General features: G+C 41.5%; 1 protein-coding gene across 1 annotated transcript in view; it reads left to right on the top strand.

Annotated features, from left to right (window-relative positions):
• The first annotated feature begins 6,944 nt into the window (after nt 1-6,944).
• dlgap2a (discs, large (Drosophila) homolog-associated protein 2a) overlaps nt 6,945-19,737 on the top strand; it is a 127,821-nt gene continuing 115,028 nt past the window's right edge. Inside the window, exon 1 of the mRNA XM_038729015.1 lies at nt 6,945-7,302. The gene's annotated coding sequence lies outside the window, so the exon portion shown is untranslated. The remainder of the gene's footprint in view (nt 7,303-19,737) is intronic.

Genomic DNA, 19,737 nt, shown 5'->3' with positions numbered 1-19,737 from the left:
TATGCTTCCTAACTGGACAGATTGATATCCATGTTAAAGGTTCAGGGGATCGGTTGACTAGACAGTTGGTTGCAATTCGCAACATCACCACTAGATGCCACTAAATCTTACACACTTTAATTGACATGGTGTTCTACTATGATGATTAAGTTTTCCCTTATTTTTTGAGCAGTGTATACATTGGCTGATGAGGGGAATGAGATACAGGGCATGAGATGCATGGGGCAAGTGGCCTGAGATCTGAAGATTTGGGAGGCAGGGCAGGGGTAGAGCAAAAAACCTCATGCAGATGACCTGGAGGCAGGGGCAAAGCAGAAAACCTTAGGTGCACAGCCTGGGGGCAGAGCAGAGGCGAACCCTGTGGTTACTGGTAGCAAACAGCAGACACTCCTAGAGCAGCTGTATTGTCAGAAATAACAATAATTGACCTTTTTCCCTCATGCCATGAGCAACCGTGATTTGATTTCATGCTGTGTACTGGGCTAGTAGTTTTCCCCAACAGCAGGACACAATAAAATTAGTTGGTTACCTTCCTGAAAAGTTGGAGGTGTTGCCTGACATTTCCAACCCCACCGTTGCTCCTTCTTGTTCTATTACTCCCTACAATATTTTAAACTGATCCACTGTCAAAATGTGCTAAATATGATCATGTATTGTTTTGCAGATGCATTTTGGATGAACAACTGCGGTCGGTGCTAACCATCTTTGTTTTGCAATGAAACAACTAACAATGGAATAAATGTTATAATAAATGAAATAAAAGAGATAATAAATAGCACCACAAACGGGGGCTGATTTCATGAAAATATTGATTATTAGATTAGATTGTATGCTTTTTAAGACTGTTGCAGACTTTATGGTTTTTGTTTATTCCATTTGTTTGAGTGTGAAATGTCACTGACCAACCAGGATGATCATTTCACATGATCTGTTTTTTTGATATTGTCAACCAGAACAGGTGAAGAATTAATAGACAATATGTGAATTAACAAACCTCAAGAATATCACTCTGTATCATTCACAGAGAAAAAGGACCAGTGTGTAGGATTTAGTGGCATCTAGCGTTAAGGTTGCAGAATGCAACCAGCCGTCCCAAGCTTCTAGGAGAACCTTTTCTATGTTCACTATCCATACTGTATTTCCTGTGAGGCTGACAGGTTTTAAAATTAGTAAACGTTTAAGCAATGTGGTTATAAGATTTTTGGAAAAAAACGGCATATCAAGGCTAACCACTGGGAATTGAGGTAAGTTAATGTCTCCTTTACAATAAAAATGAGAACAAAGCTAACATTCAAATTTTACAAAACATTTTATCTGTGTGAGATGAGGGAAATAAAGACTAAAATGATAAATATCTCCATTTGGTTAGAGCAGATTGACCAAAATGCTAATCAAAATTATACTAATGAGTTAGAAAAGATTAAAATGATGGTTAATGACTAAAACTAGACTAGACTTTTGATTTTCTTTTGACTAAAATCTGACTAAAACACCCAGACTTTTAGTCTGATTAAAAAATGACGAAAAGAGGTTGTCTCGGTCCAGATCAAACTGAACCATGGTTTGGTTCGTTTCTAGTGTGAAAGTATTTTTTGGATGGTTTGGACTTTCAGACCATTTACTGGAAGTTTGGCATTTGCCGTATAAACCGGAAACAGACAAATGCACGGGGAAATGCATTGAAATAAGGACACAATTATAAATCTCCCATGACAGCTCATCTTTTCAAACAGAGGGCCATTATAGAAGCACACTGCCACCCATCTCTTTGTTCTCTCCTCAAACAGAGGTGCAGAAGGATTGCTTGGGGTCTTCTCCGCCTGTTCTGTCGGCGACGTTAAAAGGACATTTAATTGGTGCTATAGGTAGTAATGCCATAATAATAACAATATAGTGGTGGCAAATATGCATATGTTAATTTTTTATTCATTCATTCTTGTCAAAGATACCCGCTGAACTGTTTAATAAACCAATCAATGACAAGTATAGTCAGACACAGCCCACATAGATGATGACGATAGTACGTCTGTCATGTAAAGTCCTTTAGTGCGGTGAAACTAACCAAATGTATGAAATTGTATTAAAACATGAACTTTGGACCTTGGTGCAGACTTTCAGGTGTGACAGCCCCCTAAGACTAAGACTAAATTTTAAAATGGCTGACAAAATTAACGCTGGGATGGACCTCGTGGGGTGTGGTATGTGAGTCACTGAATGACAATAAACTTTTAAGAGCACATCAGTCCAACACAAGACAGGTGAGACGTGTCTCTTTTTGCACGTCGTTTAGCCAGAGTAATTTGAGAGCAATGATAAGGCCGTCTGGTGAATGACTTGAATGAATAGTTAGCAGTGGCCGCAACCTCATTACAAGGACAAACCGCGTACAGCAGGAGGCTGATATCTCTGGCACAGCCCCACTTTGCTGTTTCCAATTTGAATAGAGAAGGGAATAATGCTTAATGCCTTTCCCTGCATGGATATTGGCTTGTATGGGACAGCGACCCGTGAAATGAATATTTTTGTGAGATGAGATTTGTTATAAACAAAGAGGAAGGCCTGCTTTTCCAGCTGACCGAGAAACATCCGACACAGGAGAGTAGAAATATTGTGTGTTAAAGATGCGGAGAGCTCAGACAATGATAATACCTGATAAAAAGGAAGAGGAAGAAGAGAACAGAGATCAAGAAGAAGGGCAGGATACAGAAGAAGATGAAGAGAGTGAAGGAAAAGTGAAAGTAGAGAACTGATATTTTGAAAGGTAGATTGTTGTGGCGAGCAATAATATAAATGAAGCAATAGGCTTACATAAGATTACTTGAAGTGTCTGTTTGGCCCCCTAGCTGTAGCATAAGTGTTCATTAGCTGTTGTGAAGGTCCTGGAGTGGTGTTAACTATGGCATTCAGAATATTTACAAAATAATAGTTTCTTAAATCTTCAATCCATGATTTAGATTGTGTCTTAGAGGGTTTGATTTTGGCTTCCGACGATTATAAAAACAAGTTAATCAAGACAAAACATTATTGTGCTGCATTCTGTTTTGCAATGAGGCTTTTGTTTTGTCTTGTGTTATAAATCCAGTGCACCCTTTTCCTCTACAGCAGTGGCTCTCGCCCCTTCCTAAAGGCCCAAGCTCATTCTCAGCCAGCTTGTGATGTTTAGTTCAGCACGAGCCAAGAAGATATAACTTGCTAGTTACCTTTATTAGCTTATGCCTATGGCATTTTAGACTGCATAAATTAGCCTTGCAGCTAGCATACTTTTCCTCTGTTCTCATAGCTTAACAAATTACATATTATTTAGACTTAAACTAAACCAGGTGTGTTCAGTGTTGCTTTACCTGGTCCATGCGTAAAAAAAACACTGTGTCTGCTTCTTCTAACAAAGTACTGGATTTATACTTTTCTTACTTACTGTTGGTTTAAGTCACTGCATCTCCCGACAGAACACTATGGTTGAATTTCAGCGTAACATGACGAGTTTACTTGAAGTTCACCTGTCACCTGCTCAGCTCCACTGCGTGTGTATACACACACACACACACACACACACACACACACACACACAGACAGAGCCCTGTCAATGGCCCAGCCATATCGACCCCCTGATACATATTCAGTTAATCTTTACACCTCTAATAATTCATATACTTGATAATAGCTTAGTACAATTTCTATTTTATTTTAGCTTGAAAATACAGATGACACATGTTTTGGTATTGGTGATGAAGTTGTGTAGGATCGGAAAAGGATACTTTTCAAAAATACTAACCCTATGTTCTTAATTAATGAGATAGCAATATATTTGTAGACAATTAGTCAAAATTGAAATGATTTTAAAAAGCTGTTGACAGGTGTTTTACAGCAAAAGATAAAAATTGTGCTGTCCAACTATTAATCCAACAGGTATCATCCTATCAAACCATCTGACAGAGCCTCTGTTTTATTTATTTAAATGCCAAATTGTTTTTTTTACCGAATTACCACACAACGGACCATATATTTACCCTCCAGACTCTAATTGATCAAGAATTAAACATTAAGAAAAGAAAGGTGTATGCCTGTTTTGGTGACTTCCAAAAAGCCTTTGATTCCATCTGGCACAAGGGCCTTTTCTGTAGGCTACTTAAAAGTGAGTATTGGAGGAAAAACATATGATTTGATTAAGAACATGTATACAAAAAGTGAATGTGCCATAACGATTGGAAACAAACAAACAGCGTTCTTCTCCCAGGGCCGGGGAGTGAGGCAGGGATGCAATCTCAGTCCAGTCTCTTCAATCTATATATCAATGAATTAGCAAACCAATTAGAGAGTTCCACGGCACCTGGCCTCACCCTGAACGACACAGAGATCAGAGGTCTGCTGTATGTAGATGACTTAGTGTTGCTCTCACCTACTAAAGAAGGTTTGCAGGAGCACCTTAATCTCCTGCAGAGATTCTGTCAGATCTGGGCCCTGACAGTAAACACAGCAAAGACTAAGATAATGATACAGAAATCATGTTACAAACTATTTCTATTTAGACACCACTAAATTACAACATACAAAAAACTACACTTACCTTGGCCTCAACATTGCATACACAGGGAACTTCAACATGGCTGTGAAAGATCTGAGGGACAAAGCCAAAAAAGGGGCCAAAACTTATTAATAATGAATTTGACAAATGGGACAAAACAATCATAGAATCTTTCCACAGCGAGTTCTGTAAGAGCATCCTGCAGGTGCAGAGAAATAACCTGTGCAGAGCAGAGCTCGGCCAGTACCCCCTCTTACTAAAAATACAGATCAATTAAATTTTAAAATCAGTAAACCCCCCAGACATACCATCACAAAGCCCTTACATACTAGGAACTGAAACCAGAGAAGAGTCCCCTCAGCCAGCTGGTCCTGAGGCTCTCTGCAGTAACAAGTCCCCAACAACCTCAGGACAGCAACACGAGCAGACCAAATCAAATTATCGACAAGCAGAAAGAAAAATATATTGAATATTGGAAAGAAACGACGAAAACACAAAGTAAATTCCAATGTTATCTGACCCTAAAAAGAGAATTCACACTGGTAAATTACCTGAGCACAATAAAATGTCCTAAACTAAGACAAATGTTGACAACATACAGACTGAGTGAACACAGCCTGGCCATAGAAAAGGGTCAGCAGACAGAGCTGGCTACCACAAGAGGAGAGACTCTGCTCCCAGTGTGACAAGGGACAGGTAGAGACAGAGCTGCACTTTCTAACCTCATGCCCTAAATATAAAACACTAAGACAAAAACACTTTGCAAACATTCCCAAATATACCCCAAATCCAAATTCACATCAGACACACAGAAACTCCCCTATTTACTGGGAGAAATGCCTAAGTGTGAAATAAATAAATATGTCAAAATATGTCTCCTCATGCCATGAAGTGAGGACAACCAGTGGAACCTCAGACTGATAAATAATTGTACAAATTTTCAAATTATTATTATTTTGATTGTTTGATATTTTAGTAATTGTTTTGTTTTTACATTTGATACTGATTTCTTTTTATTTATTTATTATTATTCTTTTTATTCTTTTATTTATTTTAATTAATTCATTAATTTTTTTAATTTTTGTCTATTAATACACACACACACACACACACACACACGTTCATGTTTTAATATATTTTTATTTTTTTAACACACACACACAAACACACATACACTTTAATTACTTTCTGCTTTAATTACTTGTTTAATTAAATGTATGGGGTTGATTGTTCTTATGTAGTTTGTATGATGCTTTGGCAATATTGTTGTTATACATTCCTGCCAATAAAGCTAAATTGAATTGAATAGAACCACAGCCTCATTATAAACCCAGACACCATCCCCTTCTTTGTCTCATCCCCTGCTCTCTTAAAAATTTTTTATGTGAACGAGCCAGGGAACAATATCTGTATTATGCATGTACCCACCTTTCGGGTGAAGGGGGAATGAATTTTTTCAATGGGCTCATAAATCCCGGCTCTACCTGGTCGAGCACCGTTACAATGCGCAGTGGTTGGCTGGCCGGCTCTCTTGGCCCAGACAATAGATCTGGATTGACAGCTGCTCCATCCTGTCTGCCACTGTTAATCACTGAAGGATTTGGGCTGCCGGCAAACAGCTCTGCCAAGCGACCTTGAGCCCTGCTGGGGCCGAAGGACTCTAGCTAAAAGCCTGCTCCCCTGTTGCAGCAAGAAAGAGGTACTTCAGCCAGGTGGCCCAATTGCCCCATAAGAGAGATTGATAGGAAGCTAAAAGTGCCACATTGTTGGAGTGCATTCCCTTCAAAAATCCGACTTGCTTTGAATATCCATATCCACTTGTGTGCCATGGTATTCATACTCCATGTGGATAATTTCACCAGTTATGTAACTTCAATGCACCACCATTCTCTGTGCACTTCTTTTTTTTTTTTGTGAACACATTTTAATATCATATATTTTACCCCAATCTCTAAAGATGTGGGTGACAGTCATTGTAAGCGGTAATGATGGCATCATACTAGAGGGGGAAAATGAATACTTTTCCATGTTTGGAAAGTGCTTTCGATATGATGTCAGTTTAATAGTTTATCCTCAGAGACACTGTAGATAAGGACACAGAAGAAGCTGTAGAATGATGTTGAACATAGTGTGGTAGAGCGAGGAAGGAAAAAAAAAATTAAATGTCATGCAAGAGACGAATGGCACTGAGATAGTAGAAGAGTCTGCTTGGTGCCATGTAAAAAAAAAAAACAGATAAGCCTCTCCCTATCTCTTGCTCTGTTCCTCTCCTCTGTCCCTCACCCATTCTCTCCAAAACTCTCCATCTGTTCGGATAAACGCTCAGTAAAGGAGAAGTCCCGGATCTGGACTCCAGTCCCAGATTTTTGCTCCAGCCATGCTGTTGGAACCAGTAGCAGCAAATGCCTGTTTTTGCCTGCCTCTCCTCTCTCTTCTCCCTCTCCCTCTCTTGCTGCGCGCTACTCTGCTCTGCTGCAGTGGATGGTCCTCACGGTGCGCTCGCAACTCGTCTCCGTGGGGGAGATCTGAGCATCTCACTGTCATTTTCCCACCCTTGTTTCGTTTCTAGCCCTCGTTCTTTTGCCTCCCACCTACCTATCGTCAGAGGGTCTGGATAAATGTGAGGGAAAAGTCATAGGATAGATAAGTGCGAAGGGAAGAGCTCAGAAAGTCTTTATTCCAACATCTCATGCACATATGACTGTGTTATGTTCTGCCGTCTCCGGGTGACAGAGAAGCGTGTGCTCTTAGATACGTACTGCTTTTAGACTCTCTGCCAGGTAAGTTCTTTCTCTGGCTTGATGTTTTTATTCTACGATTGATGTAGTGGGTGACAGAGGAGCGCCTTTCGCTTGTTTCTCCCTGAGGGGGGGTTGACATGTTCTAATGAGGATATGATTTTTTGGCAGAAGTTGTGTGCAAACAGGTCCATAGGGAACATAGGGTATGGTTAATTTGGCATGCAGTAATGTTTGTGTCTGTGTGCAAATCTGTGTGCTTCTTGGCTATATAATAGACTATCATATGCAATCAGTTCTGATCTACTGCAGCAACTTGAAATCGGTTGCCCTTTTTTTCAAATATTGAGGCAGGATTAGCTGTGTTTATCCTCTTGTACTGTACATGATTTGTATGTTCCACACAATATCCACTCATTATCTGTCAGTTGTTGATGTGTTGGTATTAGTTGTTGGTGAGTGGTGATAGCTTCTTTTAATGTGTCTTACCAAGTGTGTTTCTTGGGAGGGCTGGGGTATAAAAAGTGCAACATTATTGTTATTTTTTTTTAGGTGAACCCTGTAGATGCACTGTACTTGGAGTGCAGTGCAGCAGAGATGATAACAAGGAGATTCTATGACAGCATTGCTGTGGGAGCACAGTACACTGTGCGTGCGTGTGTGTGTGTGTGAGAGCGTGAAAGTGTGTGGGTGGCTGCATGTGTCTAATGTAAACTCTCATGGACGGGTGAGGCGAGCTCTGAGTTGGCATCTTGTACGTCGCTTTATGTTTTGTGAATGAAGTGCTTTTAGTCTGTGAAAGAGTTGCCACTGTCATGTGTGTGTTTCCCTTTCGACACTATCAACTGTCTCTCATCCCTCGACCGTGGTTGTGAGCTCAGGCGTCAGCAGCACACACACACTTTTGGTGTGTGGTACAGTACGTTGCCGTCTCTTCATCAGGTATTGGGTGGCATTCGACTGTGGGTGGTGACTTGGTGACGATTTACAACCTGGGTTCCCGGGTTCTCGCCCCCGGTGCAAATCTTGGTGATGCACAGAGCCACTGCAGCCAGTTAGAGGCGATGCTTTGGTTGTTCATGTCCACTGCTGCACTGCAGACAGACTCTCTCCCACCAAAGCTGCTAACAGACAGTGTGCTACTCAGCCACAGACAGTGTAGGCTTGGTTAGAGAGGCTCTTCATCTATCTGACTGTGGTATTTGTGCTTGTAATCCAAAATAACTTCCAGCAGTCTGTGGTGTTTTTGCAGGTGCAGGAGGATCTTATGATGGGAATAATGACCCCTGTCTGGCGTTATTATTACCATGCTTAAACAACTATGTCACCACTATGCTGAACAACCAGGGCTTTCTGCATACCAATAATCAACACCTTTAATCCTTTACCCTAAACACTTTTCTTGAAATACAGCATGATGACTTTTGCATCCATTTGACAATATTTATAACTACAAAATAAAAGACATAGAAATGTATATGTAATTTCACTGATATAAATAACAACAATAATTCACTGAAGCATTAGCTTCAATAACTTTATACAGTACATAGTTAAGACTGAAAGAGAAATAAAACCCTTACAAGATTTATCTTATATTTTTCATTTGTTGTCATTATTTGAGAATATATATTATAGTATAATGTATAGTAGTACATATTATTATACTATACCATTAGTGTAGCATGTAACCACATGTACCATAAATTTATTATTAACAATCAAATTGGTTAACTATTGCAGTGACTAGACATAGGATTACATGGGGACCAAGTGTCAGTATCTGAACAGAAATCAGAAATCCAACCTACTAAGCAACATCACATGCCTTTGGCTGCAAAGTTCCAAAGTTCCTGTATATTGCACTTCCAGAAACACCCCTAAGACTTTTATTTTGATGCAGAGAACAGGATCTGCTCTTCTCTCATTTGGTTGAGCCATTTTCTTAATGTGCTACTCTGATTGGCACATCTGTTTAAAAGGTATTAAACAGGCAGTGCTTCAGAGATTTATCACCACACCCTGTGATTTATGTTTCACTTCACAAACTATTTTGCACAAAGCACACTGCACATACAATGAAAGTTATCACTGCATTTGGACATACTGTCATTTCGCAGGTTGGTGTTTGTTAATTTCAAGTCCTGAACTTAATGTATGACAACAAGCATTAAAATGACACCCCTTATCAGTACTGATCAGTTGTAATCAAGCAGCAAACCTGAGCAGTCCAGATATACAGTATACATCAACCAGGAGGACAATGACAGGGTATAGATTGTCTTGTCAGACACCTTCTCTGTTGGGTTTGTCAGGCAGGAGTGAGACAGATACAGCTGTTGGCCTGTTGAAAATAGGCTGTCACATTTACTTTCAAGCAAGATGAATGAGTCTTGAATGCCAGCTGAATGTAACTGCACAAACAGCTTGCTTACATAATATGTTTTCCTTAGGTTGATTAACATGGTCTGTGTGTGCGTGTGTCATGTTTAGTTTGGTTGAGGCCTTTGCACATGTAAGCTGAACTGTGACCATGCAATATGTCTGTTCCATTTCTGTTATACGCACACCGCCAACTTGCTTCCTGAATTGAACAGGTGATTCCCAGAAGTATCAAACAAAGACAGAGAAATTAACAATTTGGTATTAACGTACACACACTGACACAGATCTGCTCTTTAAAGAATGCGCAGATGGAGCGTTCTTGGCTGCTCACGTTGGAATCTGGGACAATGGACTCAAAGCTTTTGACAGAAACTGTCATGGACGCTCAAACACTGAAGCACACAAACAATGAGAACAGCCGCCAGCCATAAACAAATCAGAGGGAACAAGTAACGGCATGGAAGGAATCCTACATCCTAGCATCCCCCTACATCTTGACTTGCAGCTGTAGTAGAGAGACCATGTATGGAATATTTCAATCAGCATATTGCAGTTCTAATGTACATCATTTCACATGAATTACATCTACAATAGAGAAATCCACAAGAACTATGACAAGGAAAAATTAATTCAATTTGTGCAAGAGCCCAGGGGTTAGACATCTTAAAGTGAGTGAAGGGAAGGCCAGGGTTCTGAAAAAGGTTAAAAAAGCTGGGCTGTGAAGGTTTGCATATAGTTAAGTGTTTTTTGAAGACGTGGATGACGTTGATTCAGGTCTGATTGCATCGCTACGGTAACAAATCGTGTTTGCTGAGCTCCGATTTCATGGTTTACAGCCCGCTCGTGTTGATTTTCACAGCTTAAGGAAGTATATTGTCACAGTCCAATAGGGACCAGCCACTGGTACGACAGTGAGGTGTTTCTGAAAGATGGTTACGTACTTAAAGAAACAAGAAAAAGTCTTTATTCCAGATCGCAACTTCACAGCAAAGGAATGTGTTTGACTGGAATGGTGAATGAGTTGGAAAATGGTTGACAGCTTCATTTGGACATGTTACATTTGTCATGGCTCATCGTCTCAGCAGCTGCCATGGATGAAAGCTATGGCAGGGTATGGTTTTGGGATTGTCGGTGTGGATAATGTTCCACAGCTCTGGATGAATGCATGAGCTGTTGTGGGACACCGATTTGGTGCCCTGGCTTGTTACATTAAGTCACTGGTCAGCATGGTGTTCCAAAGTGGGCCCACGTGCTGTAGATGATCAGCCTCTGGTGTCAGATGTGTCAGTTTGTAGCATGTGTGTGTGTTTGTTGCATGGGCATGTGTTTGTGTGAGGCGTGAACTGTCAATGCACAGTCTGTCTGCTGGGATAATCGTTTTGACTCCAATCAGTGTCCAACTGACACGATCAACCCCTCTCTCTTTAGAAAACACACAAAAAAAACACACACACAGAAGAAAACATGCGGGATGCCAGTGAGGTTCTGAACAGTCGCCTCTTCAGAGCAGGCTTCTCTCCCGGCGGGGAATCTGGAACTGAACCCAAAAAGAAAGAAAAAAACAAGAGAAGAAAGCTCACTCTTCATTTGCCTCAGCATCCTTCTCCCCTTTTCTCACTCTCTATGCGTCTGTCACTCACCAATGCACTCTCTAGCCCTCTTGTCCTCCCTCTTTCTCTGCTTCACCTCATTTCTTCTTCTTCTCTATCTCTCTCTCTCTATCTGGTTGTCAATAGGTTGCACTGCAGCCTGGGCCAGTGCCAGAGCTCAGCCACTGAGCCACAGGTAAAGCATCACAGCCAAATGACTCATGCACTGAAACAGAACAACCTCTTTGCTACTTGAAAGCACTGCTCGGGCCCACTTCTTAAAAGTTACACCTGCATAAGCTGCTCCAGCTCCGATGCGTTTCCCCTTTACCTCCACCAGCAGTTTGCTGATAACCCTTCATGGCTCTGATAGAGACCAAGTCACGGGATGATAAATTGTTGGGGCTCTGCCACAGCCCACCCTCCCTACTAAGTGCTGTGTAATGTGTGTGTGTGTGTGTGTGTGTGTGGAACTGCACCTTTCTTCTGCAGTATAGGTGTGTCCCTGTGGTATGTGTAGCTTTAAAGGTAATAAAATGCATATTAAGTTTTTATAGGAATTATATTATTTATTACAATCCAAAACATAATTGTAAGAGCAGCACCTATCTTTGGCCAATATCTAGTCTAGTAAATGCAATAAATTTAACAAAACAGCAATGAAATGCAACAAAGTTGATCTGAGATTTCCAACAGATATTCCAAATAAAAACAACAAAGTGTGGCGTTGGTCAATGCCCTCTAGAATGATAGATAAAGGCGTTTTCATATCTGTCGCCACTATTGACAGGGCAACATCAACGTTTTAAAGACCATTTTCTGATCTTAGTGTGGTTAAAGATCGATCAGGTTCAGGCACAAAACCAACTTGTTTAGTTGAGTTTGCAGCTCCCTAAAGTCACCCTACTTCCTCCTTTGCTCCCCATGGAAAGGAGTCACAATGACTATGGCCGCAAGAGGGCTTTTTTAAGTAAAAAGTGGGTGGTTGGTCATTAGAAAACACTTCAAACCCACAAAACTTAAATTCTAGTGGAGATCCCAAAGTTTCCTAAAATACTGGAAATATGTCAGGCAGATTTTTGTGAGATATTTGTATGTAGCATGTATGAAGTTTGCATGAAACTAAGTCTTGGGTTTAAATCTCTCACTCAGTGTAAACATCTTACTGCTACTACTCTAACTACTCATCTGAGTTCCAAGAGTTGGAAAAAGATGATACAGAATATATGCATGATACTGTCAGAGTAAAATAAGATGCATTTAACATTTAAAATTAAAGCGTCTCAAAGCTAAACAAAAGGGGTTGTTAAAATAGTATTGTATGTAGCAAGTTGCATTCTTTATAATAAATGTTATGCATTGTTAGTATGTAATATCCACATGTTGGATGCTTTTTAGTTGAACCCCATCCCACCACCACTACACAAAGCTCATTTATTTTCAAAGGTTTAAAAATCCTGTGTTTGTTTGACACCGCATGGCAGGGCCTTGCTCCCGTAGTTGCCATGGAGACACCATTAGGCAGTGGTGCCGCACCGATTTTTGTACTTCTTTGCATAACCCCATGCCAAACTGTGCTGCTTGTCAGGGACTCGCCTGTGCCAACTGCGTGTGTGGGTGGAAAGATGGGTGCATGTGCATGTTTTTGTGACTGAGAGCGAGTGGGAGAGAAAAGAAGAAAGAGATCAAAACAAGGTGGGAGGGATTGAGAGAGTGAACGGGGGGGACAGGGAAAGGAATGAGTGATAGAGACACACGTACAGATACATGCCGATCACACTAGGATACAGTACACTCACATCCTCCAGCAAAGATGACTACAATACGTACATGTGAGTGAGCCGGGTGAGTGCGTGGGTGGAGGGATGCCGCAACGGTGCAGCTTATTTTGCCGTTCAGTTTGATCCCCGCAACCCTCTCTCAGGGGCTCCTCACTGCATTACTTCAAGCCAATTCACACAGTGTGATGCCAAATCCTCTCTCATGATTATCAAACATGAGAGTTTGATAATGACTCTAATGATGTTTTAGATTCCTGTAAAGTGTATTACCTCATTTTCTGAGAGGAATAGACATATATTGACGTATAATACACTACAGTATAATTAAAATAGGGCTAATTTAGGCATCCATCAACAGAAAATGTACATATTTCACCAGGTTATACAATACTGAACTAGTCCCTAAAACTTAAACCTAAACTGAAAGTGATAGTGACGAAGAACCTGTGTACAGTATATTGACAGACACTGCTCAAAAAAATAAAGGGAACACTTATGTACACAACATAACATACACAACACAATGTAACTCCAAGTCAATCACAGTCCTGTGAAATCAAACTGGCAACTTAGGAAGCAACACTGATTGACAATCAATTTCACATGCTGTTGTGCAAATGGAACAGACAACAGTTGGAAATTATAGGCAATTAGCAAGACACCCCCAATAAAGGAGTGGTTCTGCAGGTGTTGACCACAGACCACTTCTCAGTTCCTATGCTTCCTGGCTGATGTTTTGGTCACTTTTGAATGCTGGCGGTGCTTTCACTCTAGTGGTAGCATGAGACGGAGTCTACAACCCACACAAGTGGCTCAGGTAGTGCAGCTCATCCAGGATGGCACATCAATGCGAGCTGTGGCAAGAAGGTTTGCTGTGTCTGTCAGCGTAGTGTCCAGAGCATGGAGGCGCTACCAGGAGACAGGCCAGTACATCAGGAGACGTGGAGGAGGCCGTAGGAGGGCAACAACCCAGCAGCAGGACCGCTACCTCCGCCTTTGTGCAAGGAGGAGCAGGAGGAGCACTGCCAGAGCCCTGCAAAATGACCTCCAGCAGGCCACAAATGTGCATGTGTCTGCTCAAATGGTCAGAAACAGACTCCATGAGGGTGGTATGAGGGCCCGACGTCCACAGGTGGGGGTTGTGCTTACAGCCCAACACCGTGCAGGACGTTTGGCATTTGCCAGAGAACACCAAGATTGGCAAATTCGCCACTGGCGCCCTGTGCTCTTCACAGATGAAAGCAGGTTCACACTGAGCACATGTGACAGACGTGACAGAGTCTGGAGATGCCGTGGAGAACGTTCTGCTGCCTGCAACATCCTCCAGCATGACCGGTTTGGCGGTGGGTCAGTAATGGTATGGGGTGGCATTTCTTTGGGGGGCCGCACAGCCCTCCATGTGCTCGCCAGAGGTAGCCTGACTGCCATTAGGTACCGAGATGAGATCCTCAGACCCCTTCTGAGACCATATGCTGGTGTGGTTGGCCCTGGGTTCCTCCTAATGCAAGACAATGCTAGACCTCATGTGGCTGGAGTGTGTCAGCAGTTCCTGCAAGAGGAAGGCATTGATGCTATGGACTGGCCCGCCCGTTCCCCAGACCTGAATCCAGTTGAGCACATCTGGGACATCATGTCTCGCTCCATCCACCAACGCCACGTTGCACCACAGACTGTCCGGGAGTTGGCGGATGCTTTAGTCCAGGTCTGGGAGGAGATCCCTCAGGAGACCATCCACCACCTCATCAGGAGCATGCCCAGGCGTTGTAGGGAGGTCATACAGGCACGTGGAGGCCACAGACACTACTGAGCCTCATTTTGACTTGTTTTAAGGACATTACATCAAAGTTGGATTGGCTTGTAGTGTGGTTTTCCACTTTGATTTTGAGTGTGACTCCAAATCCAGACCTCCATGGTTTGATAAATTTGATTTCCATTGATAATTTTTGTGTGATTTTGTTGTCAGCACTTTCAACTATGTAAAGAAAGGAGTATTTAATGAGATTATTTCATTCATTCAGATCTAGGATGTGTTATTTTAGTGTTCCCTTTATTTTTTTGAGCAGTGTATATAATGCTCATTGATTTCTGATATGTTTGCTAAAGTTGTTATATTTACAGACAGTAAAATGCTCTGTGACTCTCATTGGTTGCATTGTTGCTTTTGGTCAGCATATGTAACAACTGGACACTGTTCATGTTTAATTTCAATGAAAATACTGAAAATGGACAAGTAGTGGTGTATTGGATGATTAGGGTTTTGTATCAGGGTGGGGCATTTTGTTATAAAGTGAATATCTCGAGTGAGAACTGCTGCAGAATAGGTCCAAATCGAATGAGTAATATTTCTAGTAAGTGATGCTTTTCTCTTTTAGACAATAGATAGCCTTGTGATGATTTGTGTTTCACAAGCTCTCTCTTTTAATACAGCTGACTAAATCATGTGGTTCAGTTCTGTGGTTTAGTGTAGAAGGTGGAGAGATAGATCACTGATACGTCTCCAAGACAAGTCTGAAATAACTCGGGAACAAAGGCGACCACATACCATATGACATGTCATGCAACAATTTTACTCATTGTTTTACTATCATATAGCATTTCTCTCTGTAGGTTTTATCTGTCTTTACCTCCAACTTTTGTATTTATTGACAGTTAAATTTCCTCACTTTGTCTAATCCTGTTTTGCCACATGTCAACAGCATGTTAATAGAAAGCATGTATTTTGGCTTATGGTATATTGATGTTCTATATTGTAATTCAAAACTATCCCCAAATATGTGCTGAAAACATGTTTTATACCTGATGTTGACATTTAATGCTCAATGTTCAGTTACAATCCTGTCTTCTAGTCTAGAAATCATAACTCCATTCATACACTACTTTCAAGTAAAGTGAACTATGATTGCTTTAAAGTGTTCTTCTACTTTAACCATTTGTGTTATCTTTTCCATCATCCACGCTCTGACGACTGTCTGAGGGTTTGGTTACTCCAGGGGTTCTTCAAAATTCTGTTGTGGCTCTGCATGAGATCATTTTAATCCATCACTCTGAGACCTTGGTTTTCAAACATGTAGCAGTCTGACTCATTATGTATCCTGCTCCGGCTTTACTAGGCATGCATTGCTATCAGAGAGGGTTATGGCGGCAAACGGAGATGCTGAGTTCTGTGACAGTCATGACCTTTGGTGTGGTGTGGACACTACATACTCCCTCAACTTAAGTAGCCAGGGGAGGTTGGTCAAAGGTAAGACTGCACCGATATGGGGGAAGATGGAGTCAACATTGATAGGTTTTGGCAATTACAGTGATAGAGAGAATGTTTGTGTATGTGCATCTGTCAAGTGGTATTCAGGTCTGCTTTGTTTCTTTCATCGATTGATACAATACAACAAAATTTAAGCTTTTCATCAAAAAGTGAATCCTTTTAATTTAATTAATAATTGTTATTAAAATCACACAACAATCTTCTAGATGATGTGCTTTACGTTTCCAGCAACAGTAACAGCAATTAAAACAAAAAAAATAGGAGACAAATTGCATAGAGCATGCAGCAGGGGTATTCAGGTGCAGATTTTTAAGCCCCATATACCAAATAGGACTTAATAGTAGGAAACTAAATCCTGTGGGTCTCTATAACATGGCCAAGAGGCTGACAGGGGGACATTTCCCCTCTCTCTCTAGAACATTCTTTCTCACATTTTTCCTCCCAATTTACTCTGTGCTCACTTTCTATTTCTCTCTTATCCACCCACGCCCACAAAGGTACGCACACATTCTCTCATCTTAGTCTTGAGTCTCTCTTTTGGTTATTTACTCTGTTTTTCTGCAGTATAAGCATAAGCAAAGTTTAATATTGCTCTGGACATCTTGAAAACAAATCCAGTGTGGATTTACTGCTGTAAATTCTCTCTGAACATCCCACTCTCACTCTCTCTCTGTCTGACTTCTGCACAGAGATGAGTCCACGTACCACAAGCATGCAGTTTTGACAGCACCAGCAACCCAATCACACAAACAAACCACCAAGTTCCCTCCGATGGTATTGATGCATTCTCTCACATGTTGTGCTGGTGTCTCTCTACCCATGCCTACACAAACCCTACATTAAAAATTCTGCCGAGGACTGTTTGAAGCGCTGGGTTTTGGACAAGCCTACTGCTTGCTAATGAGAACAACGGTTGCTCCGGTCACATCACTTATCTGAGGCACGATGTGATGCACTGATCCATTCCAAAAATGGAGAGTGTGCGGTCAAGACATGATCTGGCCTAAAGTTTGTTGTAGCTTTAAAAGTAAAAGCAAAAAGCTTGTTGCTCATGGGGTGGTGATGGGGCTGTGGATAAGACACATGCTGTGACACACTGGCCAATGTGTCCCTGAGCAAGACACTTAATCCCTAGTCACTCCAGAGGCATGCGACCTCTGATATACATAGCAATTGTAAGTCGCTTTAGATAAAAGCTTCAGCTAAAAGCTTCAGCTAAAAGCTTCAGATAAATGAATAATTATTAATTATTATTACCCACACTGTACATACAGTGTATCCACATATTGTACCTTGAAAGTGCATTGGGAAGTCCAGTGATGTATCATTACATATGCTGCACTGCATATGCAAGGCACTTGCAGCATGTTGTAATGCACAGTCACTGTGCAGGCTGCATAGCCTCAGCTCGCCACACCAAACTGCTATTTGTTAGTTACAGTTGGTAAATCATATGCCTTTGTCACACTCAAAACCGACTTAATGGGATTCTTTTACGGGGCTTTTCATTCAGGGCGCAAAAATAATTTGGTGAAATGTGATGGCAACTGAAACAAAGATGGGGGCTGAGGGGCAAGTCGTTTACAGTGGATTGCAGGCATAGGCAGGTGCTGTGAGTGTTTTTGATCATTGTGTGTGTGAAGTGACCAAATGCCCTGCCATGAGCGACAGCACCGCAGAATATGATTCACTTTGCTGCCATCTACTTACATTGCTCACCGCATTACGTAGTCAGTCATCACAAGAATGCAATTACACCCACTCCCCCACAGCTTCTATTAATAACTATAGATAGATCATCAATGTGACATGTCCATGACACACTGCCAAATTCTAATCAAATGACTGTGGCATGAGTGTGGCTCCAAACATAATGCGTCCTACAATTCAGATGGGAATAACTACATTGCCTTGGACATGAAACGCATTAAGTTAACACTTTAGAAAACATGGCCGCCTTAACAAGTGTAGTGTCGAGCCTTTAAACGCAAACACAATTTTCACATTTACACCTTCTCCATGTGGGCTCAGCAGAAATGTGACACCTTTGCGATGATGTGGTGGCGATCTAACACCTTAATCTCCAGGACCGTGTGTTGCCCCGACAGCTGATCTGGAGCAGGTCGAGCCAGAGACCTGCTGACTAGTAAGAGGCAGTGTCATTAGGCCAGGTGGTGCCGCTGTGGTACCCACTGAGAAGCACATGTCTGGCATTAACACCTACAGACAGGACTATAGATTAGCACACTCAGATCATTAATCATTGTTCCAGCAAAATACAACCAGGACTTAACCTGCTCTCTGGCTTACTGTTTGTAGTGTCCTTACAGTCCGATATGGAGATGGCAGGTAATAGTTAAAAGCTTAGAGAGACAGGCCTGTGACTGATTGTTTCTGTGGCATTGAGCAAAATGCCTCGGCTGAGTTCTGTGTACAGCACTTAGGCGAGAAGGTACTGTTTCTACCTGCTAGAAAGTGAACCACCTCAACAAGCCCTTATTTGTGCCTCTCATGTATTGCCATTACATTCAAGTCACAGAGCTAAGCATCCATTTTTCTGAAAAATAAATACCCAGCGATCTTTGAAAATCCCAGAGGGTCGTTTAATAACACTTACTGCTGAAACATTTTCCAGAATCCTCAAAGACTCCTCTAACCACCCGGATAAAAAAATATTTTGTCCACTGCACGATGAAAGAGATTTTTTAACCTGTTTCCCGAGTTGAGACTCCACTGCCAATATGAAAGTAAACAAAATCAATTGAAGAAGTTCAGGTAGGTATACAGCAATGACTATGAGCACTGAGCCCCCATATCTCCAGCTCCTCTTGTGTGCCAGTTTGGCTGTTGCTACCACCAGGTAGCTGTTCTTGGCTACAACCTCTCCAGACATGACCTCAGAGAATTGGATCCACTGGGGACAAACGAGACAACTGTCAGTGTCCACCCTAAGACTTGTGAGACGAAGGCAGCTCTCGATTTGCCTGCCAAACCAGCTCTGTAAATGACAATGGGGATCGCTGTGTTAGCTTTCTGAACTGTCTGTGAGTGATTTCAGGGAACAGATGCACTGTACAGATGGGCACTGGTCTTTTTTTCATTAGTAGGCATATGAAGCGAGCGCTCAATGTGTCCACCGGGCTTTTAGAAAGCTTGCATTCATGATATCGTTCAGGCTGGCAACTAGAGCATTTAGGGCCTGCCACATCTCAGGGATTGTTTTGGAACCTATATTGAACAATGATAATGTTCACTGCTATATACTAGAGAAATACCACGAAGACTTTGAGAGTATAGACGTACCTTTATGTGTAGTTCTCACCAGTGAGCATCACTCCTGCTTTTCTTAATGAATAGAATGGAGACAAGATTGAATTTCATTACGCAGTGCCAGTTTGAATAATTTGGGCTTTTGTGAGGTTGTGATCCCATCACCAGGATGTCCTTTTACATTGTTGAT

This window comes from Micropterus salmoides, unplaced genomic scaffold (assembly GCF_014851395.1).
Source record: "Micropterus salmoides isolate LMB-PRFRI ecotype aquatic unplaced genomic scaffold, ASM1485139v1 Ms_hic_scaffold_19, whole genome shotgun sequence".
Classification (NCBI taxonomy): domain Eukaryota; kingdom Metazoa; phylum Chordata; class Actinopteri; order Centrarchiformes; family Centrarchidae; genus Micropterus; species Micropterus salmoides.
Note: the sequence above shows the minus strand (reverse complement) of the source record. Positions and strands in the feature narration are given on the sequence as shown.